Source organism: Rattus norvegicus, chromosome X, assembly GCF_036323735.1.
Source record: "Rattus norvegicus strain BN/NHsdMcwi chromosome X, GRCr8, whole genome shotgun sequence".
Taxonomy (NCBI): domain Eukaryota; kingdom Metazoa; phylum Chordata; class Mammalia; order Rodentia; family Muridae; genus Rattus; species Rattus norvegicus.
In genome coordinates this window covers 34,266,337-34,281,398 of record NC_086039.1, presented here as the reverse complement: position 1 = coordinate 34,281,398, position 15,062 = coordinate 34,266,337, and the positions used below count along the sequence as shown (strand labels likewise).

The 15,062-nt window shown below is 41.8% G+C and overlaps 1 long non-coding RNA gene across 2 annotated transcripts in view; it reads right to left on the bottom strand.

Annotated features, from left to right (window-relative positions):
• The window catches only part of LOC120099257 (uncharacterized), a 118,396-nt gene extending 106,173 nt beyond the window's left edge, over positions 1-12,223 (bottom strand). For both annotated transcript variants that reach the window (XR_005498330.2, XR_010061442.1), the window contains exon 1: positions 10,925-12,223. This is a non-coding gene — a long non-coding RNA (uncharacterized LOC120099257). The remainder of the gene's footprint in view (positions 1-10,924) is intronic.
• Positions 12,224-15,062: the final 2,839 nt, after the last annotated feature.

The following is a 15,062-nucleotide window of genomic DNA, read 5'->3' as shown; positions in this document are numbered from 1 at the left end:
TTGCTTTGATCAGTGATAAATGGTAATATGATATGTATACCAAAGAATTGTTTTGGTTTTGTCAACCTTCCCTCAAGAATGGTTGTAAAATATATTTCCCCATGATTTGTTAGCAATAAATGTTTGACTTTTATACCTATTTTATAGACCTATATATCTGGAATTGCATAAAAATTTCTCAGCTGAAAGGGAGTCCTGAATGTTTAAGAAAGTTTGAGAAGTCCTATTTCAGGATCACTGAGCAATGGTGACAATTGTGGTCCACGAGGCACGGCATCCAGAATCATTGTTCACTGACTTAGCCCTGATAGTAAATATCACATTCTTGGAGATAGAGAGATGCCTCAGTAGTTAAAAGAACTTGCTATGCTTTCAAAGGACCTTGGTTTGGTTCCAAGTATCCACATGTTGGTTCAAAACCATCTGTAACTCCAGTTCCAGGGATTGCAATACCCTTTTCTAGTCTGCATGGCCACTATATGCACATAGTGTACCTACATACATACATACATACATACATGCAGGCAAGATACTAATATATGTGATATAAGAAATAAGACTTTTAGAAAAGAATATGATTCTCAAGCTTTTCCCATGAAGACTTGAGTGTCCTAAACCCTCAGAAATCCTGTTTCTGAGTAATCTGCTTTGCGGTTGGTACTGTTCATTTTATTTTTTTTTTTTAGTTAGGGTCTCTTGTAGCCCAAGATGGCTTCAAAGTCCTCATCCTCCTGCCTCTGTTTCCTGAGTGCTGGTTTTGCTTAGTGCGTGGATGTGCACCATTATGTCCAAGTCGAATCTGTTTCTTTTTAAGGAACTCCTCTCTTCCTCCCTTAGGAAGCTCTATACCAACAGCTATTAACTTACTATTGTTGTGACCATTGTTATAGATATTTTTATTTTCTGTGCAATCCCCCTCCCTCTCATACAGCTCCAGGGTCCCAGAGTACCCTAGTTATGGATTCTACTTATTTTCTTCTACCCAAGGTGCTCTGCTCTCAATTCTGCTTGGCCCTCTCATTCTCATCCACCAGTCAGCCTGCTCTCTGCCATCTGTCTAGTTTCAAAGGCCTGAGGGGATGAAGTCACATGAAAAGCTTTGACTGAAAATTGACTTGCTAAGTTACCTGTATGTGCCACTCTGGAATATTTCCTAAGGAGTGATATAAACTTGTGAAAGTCATCCCAAAGAACTGCACGCTGAGCCAGGTAGGGGATGTTTGCAGAAGAGAACACTCAATTACTACCATTGCCTACATGGTTATTGGAGATCTTGTTAAAATGCATATTCTAAGCTCAGTCCTAAATAAGATACCTGTATCCCCCAATCCACAGGCTCAGGGAACATCTCAGAAGGACCAGGAAAGAACTAAAGATCCAGAGAAAGTGATGGCATGTTGTGGAATGCTGCCTTCTAAGCATGATATGGCCACTGTATTCTTGAACTCTTTGCAGCTGTGATCACCTGTGCAAGACCTGCATTAAGATAGAAGACTCTTATGACCCTGGCTCAATTTCAACACATCAGTGCTTTCCTACAAAGGAGAGTCACAGGCCCACTATTGTTTTTGCCTACAAATCAAATGATAGTTAAATTTCTTCACTCTCTTCCTGTCTAGAACCCATCTGGGGATGACTTTGCACTGTAATCCTGGCTACCCCCCCCCCCCAAATCTATCAAAGTGCTCAAAGCAGATCCTGACTTCATCAATCTCTAGTCCAGCCTTGGAAGTCAAAGGGAGAAAAATGAGGAGGATCCCAATGGATCGATGCTCTAGTGATGCCATTAAGAGAGTTTAGTGGATCTCGATTTAGACATTTTAAAATCTCCTCTTCTGGCTTCTCCCTGTTGCTTGCTTCAAACCTGTAAGATAAATAACTCTTGCCTTTACTTTTCCTCACATCTCTCTCCAAGCACCAGTCAAGGACTTCCTCCCCTTCTTATACCTGGCAGTTATACAAATAAAACCACTGATGTACTTTGGGAGTCTTTTAGATAAACACACTAAAGGGTTATCTCAATAACCACACCCAATATGTTAATTTACCTAAAAGAAACCAGATCAGCTACCATCTCAACACCCTATTGGCAATAAGGGTGTCTTCTTCAGAGAGGGAGTGATAAGAACAGGAAGGAGAGATTGGACAGTCAGCTCATGGCAGAGATCGCAAAGGTAGAAGGTCTAGAAATGTTCTTGGCTCTCTGGCCAGGAACACCAGAAGAAAGGCCCAGTTTCTCATCTCATCAATAAGTACTCCTGCCTAAAGGCTATATGTGTGGGTGGGGACTAGAACTTCAGCCCAGACATTGATCCTTTGTAGTAGACCATTTTGGATCTGGATCTCTAGATTTTTTTTGTGGTGAAAATGGGATATTATAACCCAATTTTAGTCTACCTCCTAAATTATCTTAGCATTACCCTTTTGGAGGAGAGATATTCTATTGTTTCCTCCTTTATGAGCTAATCCAGTTGAGCAGGCCCATGACAGGAGCAGAAGCATCCTACCAGAGTTCAGACCACTGAAAACAAATCTCCCCTTATCCACTAGAAACCATGAACTATTTATAGATCCTACACAGAGACTGAGGAGGACAGTCCTCAGGATAACAGAACCACCCTAGGACTTTAGACTCACTTTAAGCCATGCTAAAGAGGTAGAGGAAATGATTGTCTATTTAATGAAATCAGATCTGTTTTTCTTCCCAGAATCCCTGCCCCCAGAATGATTCCCTATGAGTCTCCATGAGAGTCTTGTGGGCAGGTCCACCCTTCTGTGCTCTGACTCAGAAACGTACAACTTTTCCTTTCTTTTTTTCTGTTTTGTTCTTTGTTTGTTTGTTTGTGTTCTGGCTACAACCTAAGTCTGTATTTTTTTTTCTGGTGCTTGGGGCTCCCTTACTCTTTACCCCAACTCCTCCTCATCATCATGGGCTTCTTCCTCAACAGGAGGCTGTTTTAGTCCCTTTCTCTTCTTTCTTCTCCTTCTAGCAGCTTCAGAAATGCATAATGTCTCTGCCCTTGGATTTTTTTGTTTGTTTGTTTGAACTCATGATATTGTCCTTCAGCTTCAATATTATACACACACACACACACACACACACACACACACACACACATACATATAAAGACTGAGCTCAACAGTCTGTTCACAAAGTAGGAGGAGCTTAGGGTGCCCCACCCTCTCCAAGAATTTATAGGCAGTTAACAGTTGCTAGGAGGAGGGAATTACAAAGTACCGCCTCTATTTAAGGATGTCTAGGTAGTCAATAGTTTCCAGGGGTTGAGGGGGAGACTTATTTTCAGTGGTCTAACCACTGGTAAGATACAGATGCTCCTGTAAACTTGTATTACTCAACAAACACTGGGAGCTGAGGAGATAGCTTAGTAAAATGTCTGTTGCCAAGCACCAGGCTCTGAATTCTGAATTCTGAATTCTGATCCCCAGCACTTGTAATAAAAAAAAAAAAAGCTAGGCGTGATCCTACACATCTCTAACCCTCGTGTAATAGGGGCAGAGACAGGCAGATCCCTAAAGCTCCCTGTCAGACAGTCTAGCCAATTATTGAGTACTGGGTTTAGTAAGAGATGCTGTCCTAAAGATAATTTAGAAAATGATCAAAAGAAGGACTTGAATTTGGTATCTGTCCTTCACATGCACCTGTACACATGCAAATGCACCTGCATATATACCACATGCATATACTGTACATACACAATTTTATTTTAAATAAAGAGATGAATATACAAGAGGATCCTTTGGAAAAAGAAAGATCAACCAGAAGGAAGGGAACAAAAAGGAGTAATAAAGGATAAATATGACCAAACTACATCATATACATACATATATATGAAAATGTCTTAATATATGAAAATGCCATAGTGAAGTACATTGATATGTAAAATTGGGGGAAAAAAACAGTAAAGACACTTTTAAATTGCAGATGTTGACCCGCTCCTTTTTGGTTTTGAGTTCATTTTTGGAAATGGGATCTTCCTACAGAGCAGGATGCCTTTGAGCTCACAATACAGTTCAGGCTAGCCTCAAACTCACCATTTTCCTACCTCTTCATGAGTGATGAGGCATATACTATACACACATATACATATGCTAAAGGTGTGTGTATGAGGGGGATGTAGCTAGAGAATAAACCCAAGTTGTCATCTATTGTAAGTAAGCACTCAACCCCCGAGAAACAGGCCAACCAAGATGGTTCTGCTTCATACAGTCAGCTCCCGTACCCAGGGCTTCTGCATCTGGGATGCAATTTCAGAAAAAAAAAACTATTAGGAGATAGGAACATGTACAGGATCCCTGTCCCGCTTGTCTTCATTTCTTAATCAATGCAGTTGAACAATTTGTTTAGCACTGTATCGGGTAATATGAGGCAATCAGAGATGGCATAAATGCTAAAAGAGGCCATTCACAAGTTCTATGTCAACAGTATGTCATTTTACAAAAGAGACCTGTCTATGGATTTGAGTATCCAAAGATAATAGGTTGCCTTCGAACCTATTTTCTATGCAGACTGAGGTATGACTATATTGTATTGGGGGAGGACATCTGAAACTGCATTTCTTTTTTGAAGGTTATTTTATTCGTGTGTGTGTGTGTGTGTGTGTGTGTGTGTGTGTGTGTGAGAGAGAGAGAGAGAGAGAGAGAGAGAGAGAGAGAGAGAGAGAGCGCACACACGCCCATGCATGCACACAAGTGTCCATGGAAGCTGGAAGCATTGGATCCCTTGGCAAATGGAGGTTCAGGCAGTTGTAAGCCACTTCGTGGGTGGAATTACACCTGTCTTCTGGAGGAGCAGCACATGATCTTAGCCACTGAAGGTGTCTCTTAAATGCTTGAAAGTGCCTTTTGAAAGAGCCTTGAGGTAAGGGTCCAGGACCTGCCAGTCCAGGACCACTAGGAATGTCGATGGTTGCATAATAGTGAAGAGAAAGCACCGTAAACCTATCAATATCTAGAGTCCAAAGTGAGTGTATCTAGAGAATTCTACTTTACTAAAGCTCCAAGAATTAAGCCTATTCTCAGTATAAGGTGCGCCACCCTCACACACCAAATCCTAATCTTTCAACAATGCAAAAATCATTGTTACTCATCAGGCAGGACACAGATGGAAAAGAGGTTCAAGGGGTTGTTTTTGAGACAGGGTCTCACTGTATATAATCCTATACCTCAGTATGTAGACCAGGCTGGTCCTGAACTCATAGAGAACCACCCGTTTCTGCCTCCTGAGTGCTGGGATTAAAGCCATGTGCCACTCTGTCTGGCTACTTATTTATTTTAAGAGAAGACATCATATTTCCCAGGTTGGCCTTAAAGCTCAATACATAGCCAAGGATGACCTTGAACTTTTGATTTTCCCATCTGAAACCTACCACATGCGCAGTACTAGGATAACAAGAGCACCTCATTAAACCTGGCTTTTTAAATTATATCTCAGGGCCAGAGAGATGGCTCAGCCATTAAAGGCTAGGCTCACAACCAACATTATACCTCTATTTCCATAAAAGATAAACAAAGGTAGATAGTATTTACCTTACACATGATCAACCTCGCAAAGTCACCAAGATAATGGTTGATAACAGTGTTCACGGAAACACGGGACTTGCATTAGACTGAGTGGTGCCATTAGCTCCCTCCAGTTGAAAGGGTTTTGAAAATATCCAACTGGCTACTGCTGTTAATGCTCTGTTAGAAGTTTAAAGCACAGTGTGAAACAGTGAAAAGTGAATGAAAGAGCTGGGGACAAAGAAGCAGTCACGGTATTCTGAAATTCACGCAGTAACCTATTCATAAGCCACTGGTCTCTCCAAAGCCACTGGCTAGTCACAAGCTTTTGACAGGGCTAATTCCTTAGCTGTAGTTTTTGGTGTTTTGTTTTTTGTTTTTTGTTTTTGTTTTGTTTTGTTTTTTTGTTTTGTTTTTTTTAGAAAGTGCTCCACCCTGGGTGCATGAGCTCGAAGCTTCTAAGAACACTGATATTAAGAATCACAAATATATTGCCTCATTTTTCAACTCTACCCATCGTCTAAGAAAACCAGTTCTATCACTGCTTAGATCCAAAGCTGCTGGCCAGAGCAGCTGGAATCTCCTAGAACACAACACAGCCTTTAACTTTATATTTTGCTTTCCCACTCCCCCTTTGGTTTGTTGCTACAGTGTTTCTTTGCGAGTCATTTGAAACTGCCACCTCTCTTGAGAGAAGCCTAGTTATATGTCTGGGCTTGAGTCCACATTGCCCCCCTGCTCAGAAAACTTTCCTCCTCTCCCTGGAAACGTGGCTTTTTAGCCTCCAGCCATTAAGCTACCAGACTGGGAAACAGCATCAAGCAATGTCAGCCAGAAATTTTAACTGTGTCTGCAGTTCAGCCTATGCCTCTGGGAAGATAATATTATACTCAACTACAAGGCCAGTCTCCTCTGTACACTCTGACTCATTAGATTTTAACCTCTTATGACTTTTTGAACTACAAAGAACAAAGGAGGAGTGGCCTGTTAGTCTGGACTAAAGTAGTACATGACTTGTAGAGTTTATCTCCTGTGTTAAATGCATCGCTCTGATTTCTTTTTCTTTCCTGCCTTTAATTTAGTTTGTTTGTCTGTTTCTTTTGGGGTTGGTTTCATTTGGTTTAGTTAGAGACAGGTTTTGTTTATCCCGGGAGGCTGTCCTTGAACTTGCTAAGTAGCTCAAGGGTAACCTAGAATTGAGAGCTTCCACACCTGCCACTTTTTCCTGAGTACTGGGATTATAAGCCTATGACACCATTTCCAGTTTACAGAGTGCTTCACACAGGCAAGCTCCCTATCAACTGAGCTACCTCCCCAGTCATGATGCCTTGAGTTTTGATTGACCTATATAAAATATGTGTGCAAGAAATCGCACAAACTGTATATGAACAACTGAAGGAATGCTTCAAAACTGAGCCCATTTGTTGAATTCACATGAACCAGGAAGTAGAACATGACAGCATCCTAAAAGCCTTCTGCCTCTCTTCAGTCATTGTAGCAGAGGACCAGCTCTCCTAACTTTTAACATTCCATTCATCAGCTAATATTTTTCAACTTTAAAATTCAAAGGCCAACTTTTTTTAAGACATACAACTGACAGACAATTGTGACACAGGTCTTTTAAAAGGTGTGTGTGTGTGTGTGTGTGTGTGTGTGTGTGTGTGTGTGTGTGTGTTAGTAACTTGAGGGTTCTATAAAGTATCTTTGCCAGACCAGTCTGAGCATCACTATGGGGGAAACTATCCTCTTTCTCCTTCATTCCTGTGCTCAAGCCCTGACTTCCCGGAGTAGATGTCCCTCAAGAGGCAAGATGGAAGGTCATAAGTGAAGGGCCCTAATCAGAAAACATTGTGACCATGCAAGAAGGCGGGAGAGAGGTAACCGTCTCTACTATACTAGAAAGAGAAGGAATTTCTGTGCAAAGGGATTTTTTGGTGTTTACACCACCCAGTCTATGGTGTTTTGTCACAGCAGCCTATATTGACTACAGCATCAAGTTTCTTTTTTTAAAAAAAAATGTAATTTCACCTTCATTTTTTCTTCTTGCTAGCGATAGACCTCAGAGCCTACCACATGCTAGGTAACTGCCTTAGCACAGGGCTGCATTCCCAGTGAGCTTATCTTCTATTTGCCATGCATTTTGTGTCAATAAATAGATCTATCTCTATATAAAGACTTTCTGACTGGCATAAAACACAGAATAGGAAATGAAAATTTTATCCACAACCTATGTTCTCTGTGTATTGAATATGTGATAAGTGTCCTCTGCTCAATGAGTTTACAGATAACTTTGGCATTGTTCAGTCTGGACTTTACATTAGGAAACTGCAATACAGAAGAGAAGGACAACTAGGCATGAAAGCACACCGTATATTTTTATTCACCTAATACCATGTGTATAAATTATTATTCGTTTAGATACTCATTCAGCATGCCCTGAGTGCCCTGGGTGTGTACCCAGAAGTCCAAGGAATGCGGTCCCTATCCCCCACCTTAGCTCAAGTAAGAACTTCATTTGATGTTTCTTGTGAGGGCTACGCTAGGAATCTACAACTGACCTACACCTCCAGTGGGAACTTCCGAGTGAAGTTTGATCCTGAAGACCAACCATTACAGTCCAAATTAATGCACTGAGGTTTTCTGTGTGTTTGTTTTGTTTTTCTTTTTCAGTATTAAGTTGGCACACCAAATTAATTTCATCCTGTTCAATAAGAAAATTCCTTTTTACTGGGGTTGGGAATGTAGCCCATTCTGGTAGAGTGCATGCCTATACACAAAGCCTGGGGTTGATTTCCACTACTGCATAAACTGGGCACAGTGGTCCACACCTGTCAGCTTCAACCCTTTGAGGGTCAGAAGCAGTGAGATCAGAAGCAGAAGCTCATCCTCTCATCAATGGTGAATTCAAGGTCTGCCTGGGTTACATGAGACCCTGTCTCAAAAAAGAAATGAAAGTTGAGGTTGTTTGATAAGCATCACAAGACTTGATTGGTTTAAAAATAATGAAGTGACATAGCAGGACAAGATTGCAATGCAACACTTGGGAGATAAAAGCAGGAGGATCAGAAATTCAAGGTTAACCTTGGCTGCTTGGTGAGTCTGGGCCAGCCTCAGCTACCAGAAACCCTGTGTTGAAGCAAATGGATGTTAATCCTGGAAGTACAAAGACAAAAAAAAAAAAAAAAAAAGAGGCAAGATCTGTCTCTTTCACAAAATGTATCCTATGCCACTGGCAGGTATAAAGGGCCTCGCTTAATGTCGGTTTAGCGGCCTTGACTTTAAAGCCATGCAATCAAACCCTGTCCTCACCACTGCCTTTGAAATCCGCATGGTAGCTGGAGTGCTTCACACTATAAGTAGGCATCCAACACATGTTGTTGATTAAAGAGGCGACTGGAGGATTTTGAAGCCTTGCAGGAGTGAGAACGTGACAAGAGGTGGCTCTCTTTAATTAACACTCTGTTGGGCACAATCCCAGACTCCTGCTGGAATCACCCATGCAGCCCAAAGGGAGCCTAGCGATTCCATTTGCAAGCCAGTGTGAGGAGAAGTGGTTCCACTGAGTCATAGTTCTCAAAAAGTCATCGTTTTCCCCTCCTGTAAACAAATGCCAATTAATGTGTAGGCTGTGATTTTCGTAGAGCCAAATAAAAATAACATCAGCGACTGGGTGGTATGTAATTTGCTATGTGCACTTTTAATTTACAGACCCAGTGCCTGCTTGTCGCTGGTGTCAGGCAAAGAGACAAGAAATAATTAGAGAGCCGTCTAATGGGGAGGAGAAGAAGATATTTGTGATACCTGGGTCTCTCTTGGAGCTGCAGAGGCCTTCCTCTGCTGCATCTAAATACACGACAAATGCTGTCTTCCAACCTCAGCTATTTGGACTGAAAATTGGGCAAAAAGGTGCTGCCACAAGCTTCAAAAGTCACTTTCTCAGCCAGCTCTGATTAAAAAACGAGAGGGAGACCATTTACAAACATATTTCTTCAACTCAAGCAGATTCTTATTATTCTGTGTTTCGGCTGCACATAAAAATGAAAACAGCATCTCCCGGCATGACCATTTGCTGGAAATTTAATGTCAGATAAACAGATGGTACCGAACTAAAAATATTAGAAGGATATCGGCTACAAAGTTCAAATCGCTTCAGTATCTGTTGTCTTTAGTCTTTTTTTTTAACAAAGAAGGCTTCCCCCCCCCACTAAGTATTTGACACCAAAATATATTGTGTACTCATTTGTTAGAAGGGTGAACAAAAGCAGTTCCAATTTTTCTCCTGTCCTATGTATCTCTAGGGGTTCTTGACATAACAATAAATAACACACAATGCCCGCTGTTTACCTCAAGAGCCTAAGATAAAGCTGAATATAAAATGTTAACGGCACCAATCCCTACTACTAGCAGGTTCCCTTGCAGTTAAAGGCTTAGGTGAACGTCCCATGCCTGGGGGTCCCAGTTCTATTTGGCCAACTTCAAGGAAAGTATGGGGTAGAGTGAAGGAAGAAGAGACAGCAAGACCAAGTTCCCGAGTAATTAAAACAGTCCCTCTGGCTGCTCAGTGGAAGTCTTATCCCTGGACCAAAAGCCACAGGAACCCTTGAGACTAACAAAGGCTCTGTGATTCAAAGGTTGGATGGGGTTAGAAAGTTTCTTTCTGGGCAAAGTCACCTGGAGGCACACATTAGCTTGGTCCCAGGAAAGTGCTAAGAATCAACCTGCTCTGACCACCATCTGTTTTAGCCTACTAGCTGACTATTTTATTTCTGACCATGCCACCATTGCAAGCAGAAAACCATCATTCAGTGAACATAATGAAAGGCACAGAAACGGATAGCAGTCTATTGTGGTACCTGCTGCTAAAGTATTTTGCAAATTGAGGCTACTCCTGTTTGTGCCAGCATCCATAATTGTAAATTAACTTCATCACATAAACGGCTTTGACATTATTTCTCTGAGAAGTAGGAGAGAGAGGCAGAGAGAGACAGAGACAGAGAGGGAGAGAGGGAGACACACACACACACACACACACACACACACACACACACAGAGAGAGAGAGAGAGAGAGAGAGAGAGAGAGAGAGAGAGAGAGAGAACACTCTTCCCTAGTGTGTTGGTAGAGGCCTATAATCCCAGCCCAGCACTCTGGAGAATGAGGCAGGACTATATTGAATTCAAAGCCAGTCTGGCCTACACTGTGAAACCCTGTCTCAAATCAAATGCCTAGTTACATTTAAATTTCAAATTTCAAATAAATGACAAATGATTTTTTTGGTATAAATGTGTCCCAAATATTGCTTCATGTTTAATCTGACAACCTTATTTTCAGAGAAGCATTCATGAATAAATTACTCCAAATGAATTGCTGGAAACAAGATTAAACAGAAGGAAAAGGACAACGTACCTTATAGTCTGTGGATTACTGTGAAAATAACATGGACTTTGGCGCTGACCACACCTATAATTGGAACCTGATTCTTCATTTTTTTTTTTTTGCTGCTATTGTGGAAGCTAGCTTACTCTTCATTTCCTCTTTTCAGAGAGAGAGAGAGAGAGAGAGAGAGAGAGAGAGAAGAAAAATGGGGGTTGGGATTGAAAGAGGGACTTACACGTTTACTAGTCACTGCTGTTTGGATTGTGTGTGGCTCTTTCGAGATGAAATCAGGGCCAGGAACTTTGGCTCTACTTGCTCGAGCACCCGCAGAGCATTCACAAAGCCCCAGGCCTGATCCCCAGCACTACAGAAAAGCAAACGGAGTGTGATAGAAGTCCAAGGCCAGCCCAGTCTGCAAGGAGACTCTGTCTGAAAAACAAAATTCCTATTTATAGATTCTAGTCCTCCGTGCTCTGTAGGCATGTCATGCTGTCACTCAGGAATCTAAGACCACCACATCAGTGTCTAACATGAGCACTCCACTGTCTCATGCAGCATCTATTGTGGTCAAGAGGGGAAGAAGCAAAGACCGAGGTTGCCTGGGCAGCAATGGCTAGACAGTCCTCTCGGGATTGCTGGAATAGCAAGCCTTGGGCATCAGGCAAAGACATAGAAATGGAAAGGCAGGCCTGAACTGGCAGTGCAGCAGGGCTTAGGGGATCGCGTCCTAAGATATTCTTCACCAAAGAGGTTTTCTTTTTGCTGGAGTTGCCCGTTTTGCAACTGGTATAATGAATTTTTTTAAAAAGTGCTGTGCATTTTCCCCCACCAAAGGTACTTCCCTTCATCTCCATTTCTTCATCCACAGAAGGAAGAGGTGGGGCATATAAAGCATTTCAGTTTTAACTAGTTCCTCCTTTCCAAGGCCCAAGAGAGGCCTGGCCTCTTGCTGAAAGGCTCTGCTCTAGAAATCCAGACAGCACTCATCTTTCAACACAAACTAAAAAATAAAAAATTAAAATTAAAAACGTTAAAAAAGCATTCCTTTACTAGGGCTCAGCTGTAAGGCACTTGTCTCCAGTGTGTGAGGACCTCCATCAGCAGAATTAAAAAAAGGCACAATATGAGAAGAAAAACAAAGCCATCCCACAGACCTACTAAATACAAAAGCTCAGTCTTTCATGACAACAGAGAATTTTAAAAGGTGCGATTGTGCAATCAGACTAGTCGGGTGGCTTAGCAGATAAATGTCGTTGCTGATGAAAGCCTGATGACCTGCGTTCATCCCTAGAACACACACAATAGAAGAGAACCAAAGTTTGCAAGCTAAACTCCAACATGCCTTGGCACTTGTGCACGCACGCACGCACACACACACACACACACACACACACACACACACACACACTCACACACTTACTCACTCACTCACACATATACTTTACAATAATATTTATAAAAGCAAAACAAGCGGGGTTGGGGATTTAGCTCAGTGGTAGAGTGCTTGCCTAGGAAGCGCAAAGCCCTGGGTTCGGTCCCCAGCTCCGGGAAAAAAAAAAAAAAAAAAAAAAAAAGCAAAACAAGCATAGCATCAGGTGTGATCACATATGTTTTTAACCTCAGTACTTCAGAGACAGAGGCGGGTGGGTTTCTGTGAGCTCCAGGCCAGTCTAGTCTACACAGCCAGCTCCAAATCAACCAGAGCGACATACATACATTTGTAATTTTGTAGTAAATAAATAAACGTTCATTTGCAATTGAAGTCAGAGAAAATGCATGATGGTTTTGGGTGGGTGGAGTCCTGCTGAGGATGACGTCACCTTCCTAAAAAAAAATCTTCCTGATAGTAAAACTATCAGGGTCAAAATTTACCTCCTAGAGTCAAGTCAGCATTGTATCCCTTAAAGGGCCTCACCCACAGAGTTAAATACACCCCCGGCTTACAAAAGAAACTTTCTTACTATTTTTGGGAGCAGTCTTGGAATTTTTTTTTTTTTTTTTAGTCTTTCCTATGTGTGTTCTGCATTTGCCAGGCCTCACATGATCAAAAGCGGCAAAAATTTGTCCTCAAACCTTGAATCTGGAAATGCAGCATTGGAGCAAGTAATTGGCTTTCAAGATACAAAACTATCTCAGAATTTCCACCTGCGTCTCAGCTTTCATTGCATTCACACCAATTTCAGTATCTCCACTGCAGAAAAGTGATAGCGGTATTTTCCAGAGGCTCCTATAGGAAGCTCTTGCAGGGTCCCACACACATCAGTCTGGGTAACTGCTTCAGCAGTTTCCAGACAGTAACCCACTTCCGCTGTGAATAACTGCCATTTGTCAATAAGCCCAGCTATGTCATTAGCTGGGAAGTACAGAATTAAGGTCTTTGGTCCAAGAAACATTAACATTTTTTTCTTTAAAAAAAAAAAAAAAACCAGGGTCACATGTGTCTGGGACTGGCTCAGAACTCCTTTTGGAGTCAAAGGTGAACCTGAACACCTCACCTTTCTGCCTTGATGTCCAGAATGATTACAGGAATGTGACATCAAATAGAGCCCAGAGCCATGTGCAAGCTAAGCAAACATTCTTCCAACTGAGCTAGATCTCTCTTAATACCATTAAAGGGGGCGGGGAAGCAGTGCGCCGAAGGGAGGGCTCAGACGTTAAAAACATCTCCGGTTCTTGCAGAGGATCTGGCTTCAATTCTGAGCCCACACAGTGGTTCACAACCATTTGTAATTCAAATTCCAGGGAATCCAGTGCCCTCTTCTGACTCCCATGGGCACCAGTCACATACATGGTCCACATAAATGCATGCAAGCAAAACATATATGGGCATAAAAATGATGATAAATCATTAGATTTTAAATTAAAATTTAAGGTTAAAAAAAGCAGTTACTGAGGCTTTTGTATCTTGCTTGAGCCGTTCTATTCGTAGCACCTTTGACCACTCGTAGGGAAGAAGTTAGTGTTTATTTTAAACAGCAGTGACTCAAACTACCATTTTCTAGACTTTAGTGATCCCAAGAAACCTTCCTGACTGGTAGCTTGGAGTGATCCTTAAGAATGCACATTGAACATACCCAAACACATACCCAAATTTGGGTACATCTGGTCAGCTCTAAGGGAAGGAATGATCTTGTCTCTGCCAAGTCTTCGGGTATGTTCCTGATTTGCTGAAGGTGTGTTCCTGCACTTTTCTTCCTTTGTATGTTTCTAAACTTTTCCCAGAAACTACCCAGTTCTCAATATTTTCCCAACTATATGGTAATTCTTAGAAAAAAATTATTTGTTGTTATTGTGTGTGTATGATACGTGGGTGTTCATGTGCCTCAAATGTGTGTGTGTGGAGATCAGAGGACAACTTTGTCACTTTGACTCAGGATAAGATAGAAAAATCATGGGAACATGAGAAAGAAGCCCATTGTCCCAGTGTCTAAAGCCTCTTGACAGTTTAGAAAGCAGAAGACTAATACAATAACAGTGAAAGGATACCAATGCGGAGTATTGTTTTCATGAGCAGATAGTTTATGCTAAAGCAGCAGAGATCCAAGCTTACTACCTGAATGCATATGACTTTGAGGAGAGCTTGATTCTTTCCTGAGACATGGCTTGAGCATCTCAAAGGAAGCAGTTTATAGTAAAGATAGCCTATAGCCCTGCATCCATCCCTAGGAGTTAGACTTTTACCTTATCTATTACAATCCTATTGGTGCTTTGGGAACCACCAACATCGTAGTATCTTCAGACCTCACCAAATCATTGTTTGTGGCAACTGTAAAAACAATGAGCTCTGATTCTCCTTTAGGGAGCCTGTACTTGGATGTGCCTGACTTTCCTCCAAGAGGCTCTTTTTCCCCCAGCTCTTGTGCTTAAGCCCCTATTACAACATCTTTAATAAAAGCCCCAGACCTGCTTCACAAACTGGCTAATCCTGCAGTGGTTTTCAGTGTCAATGCCACAGATCCTGGTCTGAGTGAGTTGAGGTACCCCTCAGGTTGCTGAGAGTGAGGAGCTGTACCTACTTTACCTATATCCCTAAACTCTGAGAAATTCTCTCCTACTTGTGTGTGGGTTTCAGAGCTCAGGCTGCCTGGCTGGCTTGCAAGAGCCTTTACCTGCTGAGTCATCTCACCTCTTTCTATTTTTTTCTTTTAAGAACTATGCTATGGAGACA